Raw genomic sequence first — 6,000 nt, forward strand, 5'->3', positions numbered from 1 at the left:
ATCCAGGCTTAACCTTAGCTAAGCCCCAGGCAATTTTCTTATTTTCTACTTCGTTATGAGAGCGACACAGAAGATGAACATTCTCCAAATTGAGAGGAAACGTCAGCATGAGTACGTCGAGTTAATGGTACGCATGCGATTCGGTCATGGGTATCATACGAAAGAATAAAGGTTGATTCAATGATAATCACTGGGCCCTCGCCGGGAGGCTTCGGTCGCTAGCGAATACTATTCACTATTCTACTGCGATATCCGCAGCCTCCAATCAAACACCTTGTCATCGGTACCGCTAAAACAGTCATGAATACCATTTAATTGCATAACTGATAAGGTCGAGTCACTAGTGATCACAAGTGAAATACAATTCGCAGTTCGGGGTTCTTGGTGTTTTGCGCAACATAACGTCATATGCATTGAATGAAATATGATGAAACGAGTGGCCCACTATGCCTACTATAAACTCGTATACTTAAGTCATTGGCCAATATTATTCACCTATTTTACTATCCCTGAGGCAGCTTTCCTTCGTGAGTGCCGTCAGTAGTATCAATGAAGTTGTAGCACGATGGAGCACTTTTGCGTTACCACTGCCAACTGATACCGCCGAGTTTTTAGCCATCACTAGTGATACGCTCACTGCGATGTTCTCGAATTTTCATGCAGAATAGCGTCATATATATGAAATTAAATGTAATTCAGACGGCTATTCACTAACTATAATTTGATAACTATAGGAAATACCAAGATTGATTCACTCTAGTGATGAAGAATCACTTTGTGTAGTTTGATGGTCACAGCCATCATTCATGCACGCCGTCAATGGTATAAATGAAAGTGTCAAGAAATGAGAGTTTTAATCAATCAACATTGCTAATTGACATCGCAGAGCCATTAATGGTCACTAGCCATAAGCTCTGTTCGGTGTTCTTGCACTTTTATGCTGCATAGCGTCAGGCATGTCAAATGGTAAGTAATTCAAACGATGATTCAAGATTAATAACCTGGAGATGATAAGAATTAGGCACTAGTAATCACGAATCACTTTGTTATGACAGCGGTAGCCACCATTCGTTCATTTTGCCACAGGTATTGAATGTGTTTCCCTAATTACTTTCCTCTGAGATTTCTGATGTGATCGAATTACTGGGGTCATTGGTGACTACGTCCACTTTAATTTTCTCGACTGCTCAACAATCACAGCTTCATGGACATAAAATGAAAAGTTTCTCAAAAGGTGATTAAGTTATCACAATTATGAAATGAGAAGATTGGGCTAGTAGTAAATATCAATAATTTTTTACCATTACAGCGTCTACTTGTACGCGCTGCAATTGAGTAAAGTTTCAATAAACCAGCAATATTTCGAAGAATGGAAAGAACATCAGCGAGTCATTAGCAATAAATAGTAATTTTGCACAGTTCTGTTTGCCGGGTATATACAATTCTTCACTGTAACGGCATCTCAAGAAAAGTCATTAGCAGCGTAATTAGATTATACTGTGTAGGATCTCATATGGTTTAGTCCCTGGAGATGACAGATCACATCACATTTCCCGTACGTCGCATATATATAAACTTCGGTTATACGCTATGAAGTGAACAGGGCGTTCACGGTGCTTTACAATGCGTATGGTAGCTGTGATGCGTACAGAGCGTTTTCGCAGGTGTGATACGTTCAGAGAAAGGCGGCTTATTTGACGGTTTGCTGTTCTAACAAATTCCTTGAAAAGGCGAATGATGTGAATTAGTAAAAAGGGCGGCAACAAACGACGAAACGCCCAAAAGGACTGGAATGGACACATAATTGCTCAAAATGCAATCTGCAAGAACGGCTTTACAATAATTTAAAAGAAAGCATCAAGCCTCTTGCGAAGCAAGCGTACCTGCCTGCACTACAATTTGTGTTTTGTTTTCCTTCACTTAAAGAGGGCCGTACTAATAACAGGGTAAATGATAAATGCCTAGAACGGTTGCATTTGTTTTGCTTCGACGTGTTTCAGTGTACATTATTCCTTTCAGGGAGAGCTTAATTTGTATATATGGCCTTGCTTATCGTCATATCTCTCAGTCATTGCTTGTGGACATTAGTCAGGTCCATCGTAGGGGATGCTTTCTTCTTGCCAATATTCCTGTATAATTCTGTTCACTGTGTGCGTCCGCTGGATGCGCGCTTGTGAAGCAAAGGCCAGGCGTTCCTGAGCTTCATCGATGGCTGACAAAAGTGGCGAATCTTGAACTGCGGGAAAGCTTACTCTCGCGACCGCCATAACCCAGCCACTTTCGTGTTTCGACTTTAAGAAGCCCTTCGAATGGCCACAATGAATTTTCCCGTTAGTATCACAGTTTCGCTCCCGGTCTTTGCCATATGCTACTGGCTAGGCAGAAGTAAGACCATGCCTATATACTATGGGCTCGCAAGAAGCTAGGAGGGTTTTGGAAAAGCTAGACTTCCGAGCATCAAAGTACTTTGATGTCGTAGAGAAAAAGTTCAAAGTAATTTTTATTCATCAGTCTAATAATTTGTGCTAACGCGTCAAGTGATTCTCATCGAATCAACCTTTATTCTTTCGTTTGATAGTCATGACCAAATTGCATGTGTACCATTAACTCGACGTACTCATGCTGACGTTTCCTCTCAATTAATTTGGAGGATGTTCATCTTCTGTGTGGCTCTCATAACGAAGTAGAAAATAAGAAAATTGGCTGGGGCTTAGCTAAGGTTAAGCCTGGATATCTCGAATCGAAAAGGTTCGGTGATGCTTATGGTTTAGCTTATGGTTATGCTTTAAGATTTAGCTTATGGTTATGCTTTATGATTTAGCCTATGGATATGCTTACGGTTTCACTTATGTATATGCTTTAGTTAGCTTATGGTTATGCTACAGGTGTGCTATGTGCAGTTATGCAAATTGCTTATCAATGATATATACCATAAGTTATGCAGGATTATTAAACTTCTGTATTGATCATTGTTGGGCACAGTGTCTTGCGATTTCTGTACAGCCATAAACACAGCTCTCTGTATCGGTAGTATCACTCTCTTCTCCTTCCATGTTGAATACGCACGCCTATTCTCTGGCAAGCGGTTATATAGTCGGCCTCTACGATAAACACGCGCTTGCGGCGAACGCGAAACGATGACGCATAGCGCGCGGCAGTGGCCACCTGCGCCGACTCCGAACACGCTCACGGAGCCAATTCGACTCCGAACACGCTCACGGAGCCAATTTGACTCCGAACACGCTCACGGAGCCAATTCGACTCCGAACATGCTTACGGAGCCAATTTCGACATACGCCGGCTCGCTCCATGCACGGTGTTGACTAGCGTAGCGAAACTTTTCGCTTCAAAACCTCCAAAAGTTGTCGTTATTACCGTGGCAGGATAGCTACTGGTCTTCTTCCCTGCTCTTTCAAGTTCAAGGTGTTAACTCATAATATGTTCGCGAATTTTCAGAAGTCTTGAAATCCAAAGGTTCTTGAATTCCGTTGTGCCGGGATTAAATTCACTGGCGTTTGGATTATTTCGGCTGGCGTTTGGATTAAATTGAGTGGCGTTTGGATTAAATTGAGTGGCGCTCGGATTAAAATCACTGGCACTTGGATTAAATTGACTGGCGCTTAGATTAAATTGACTGGCGCTCGGATTAAATTGACTGGCGCTTGGATTAAATTGAGCGGGAAAACCTGTAATACTGGATTCATTTTCAGCTTGGGGCTTTGATCCCCCACAAGCAGCTTTTTTTAGTAAGCCTTTGGAGCAATACAGCTGACATATGTTACATTTATTTTAGCTCTACTATGCCAACGCGTACTTAAGAGTCACAGAACATATCCGTATAGAGGACTACACAAACATGAAAAAAAAAAATACATATACGACCTCCGAATTCCTTTTTTTTTTATTTGCAGAAAAAAATAGGAACAGTCCGTCGAGCCGGATTCGAACCAGCGACCTATGGATGTCCGCTTAGGTGAAACCTCTACAGTCCACCGCTCTACCAACTGAGCTATCGACGGAACGAGCAATGCTGCGCCTACCGGTTTTTCTTGAAAGAGGCCCCGTACGGTGTAACCCAGTTAAGATAGCCGAGGCCCGTGTCGCACACCTTACACGGAGCCGTTTTTCCTTCGCACCTTCTTTCGTTGGCCAGAATGACTGACCGCACTTTGTCCGTGTCATTGTGCTTTTGTTGTCACTGCTATTGTCGCTTCATTAGGCAGTTTTAGTTGGGCGTCCGTAACCACCCACGTACGCAGCACGGGAGCTTCTGCGCGCGTAGCGAAGTGCGCGTGCGCACGACACGGCAACAGTTGTCCGGACGCAAAAGTGGGGAAAGGGACTGCTGACTTGCACGGGTAGGAACCAGTAGGGTGCTATTCAGCACCGCCATATGCCACCTTCTGAAGCTGTGTAGCCAGTACCAGCCGCCACGAAGTCAAACCACAAGCCGGGGTCATATCTTCGGCAAGAGCGAAATCGAAAAATGCGCTCTCGTGGACACGCGACAACACGCGATAACGTCCCGCGAAGCCCGCTGATCCCACAGCGGACGCCACGCAGCTTTTGAAAAGCTGCGGGCGCCCGCAAGATACCGTGCGTGCTCCTGCGTACTGCGCATGCGCACTGACGCCTCCGCGGGTTTGCTGCGTACGCAGAGGTGCTGTGGACACCCAACTAATATTGTCTTAAACGAACGCATACGCAAGTCGCTTCGCATGAGGCGTTCTTACCTCACGTGAATACAAAATAAAGGTGTCGAAAAAAACATTCAACGACGATCACGGCACTCCCTAATGCAAATTTTGAGGACAGCTGTTTAGGTGTTTTCAATTCGCCATATATTGCGGCAATGAATTTGATTGTGAACGACAGGGTTTCCTCCTTGGCGGCGGCGGTGAGACCCTGCTCGGGCAGCTCGTCTAGCAACAGCGGCAGACCAAGCATTCCCAGCAGTGTCGTCGCTCATTGTTCATAAATAGATTTAGGTGCACGTTAAAAAACACCAGGTGGTCGAAATTTCCGGAGCCCTCCACTACGGCGTGCGTCATAATCAGAAAGTGGTTTTGGCACGTTAAACCCCATAATTTTTTTTTGTTCATAAAGGAAGCGTGAACACGGGAATGTCTGGCTCGCGCGGAACGCATTCCCTAGCGGCGGCGGCGCAGGGGAACTAGCGTATGCGCAGAAGTCCCGAAGCCCACGTCAGTGCTTCGTTTCCATATAGGGTATCGGTGGACGCGCTCGCCGCATGCCCGGTCGCCGCCGCGAAGCACGTATCGTGTGCCACTCCGCTTTCCTTCTTACCCTTTCGCCGTACTCTCCTCCTCCGATTTCCTGCTGATACTTCATCTGCACCATCCTCCTCCGCTTTTCTCCTCGCACTCTATTCCTTCACGCTGTCTTTCATCCCTCGCTGCGCTCCGCGTTCGCTCTTTCATCCTCCACTGTGCTCGTTCGCACGGTTACGTCGAGGGACGCCGACGTTCAATGCAGGAATAGGCGCCTAAGATCTGCGCTTTAAAATATCTTGCCTTAGGTAATGCACCGCGACGGATGATACCATTCTCTTTAGTTTAAAAAACAACCTAGCCTTGTTGAAAGAACCCATATCAACTTCTGTCCATAGTCTTATATGGTCATGCTTTAGCCCCAGGTACCTAGCAAATGACCAGTGTGTATTCTTCCGCGTAAGTTAAGGCTTTAGTACTGTCCACGCTGTGGTAAAGTGCAGGCAGTTAGCCCCTGCGCGTGCTCAAAGTTCTAAGGTAGCTTTCGTTGAAGACGGAAATCAATGGTTTATGTCACTGTTCGCATTGTTCTATATGTGTTTATTTCAAAGAGCGTTTTTATAAAACAACGTGCACCTTCGCATAAAAAAGAAAAAGGCACTCATGGTAATGGGCTAAACAGACATTTTAAAACAACTTTTCGTGCGGAAGCTAGCGTTCCCTTCAGCGAACACTTAAGCGAAGCTTATACGTGGATAAATATATAACA

The 6,000-nt window shown here is 45.0% G+C and overlaps 1 non-coding gene across 1 annotated transcript; it reads right to left on the bottom strand.

Annotated features, from left to right (window-relative positions):
- Nucleotides 1-3,927: 3,927 nt before the first annotated feature.
- Nucleotides 3,928-4,019, bottom strand: TRNAY-GUA (transfer RNA tyrosine (anticodon GUA)). The gene is given in 2 exon segments: nucleotides 3,928-3,963; nucleotides 3,983-4,019. It is a non-coding gene; the product is annotated as a tRNA-Tyr (tRNA).
- Nucleotides 4,020-6,000: the final 1,981 nt, after the last annotated feature.

This window comes from Dermacentor andersoni, chromosome 10, assembly GCF_023375885.2.
Source record: "Dermacentor andersoni chromosome 10, qqDerAnde1_hic_scaffold, whole genome shotgun sequence".
In the NCBI taxonomy this organism is placed as follows: Eukaryota; Metazoa; Arthropoda; class Arachnida; order Ixodida; family Ixodidae; genus Dermacentor; species Dermacentor andersoni.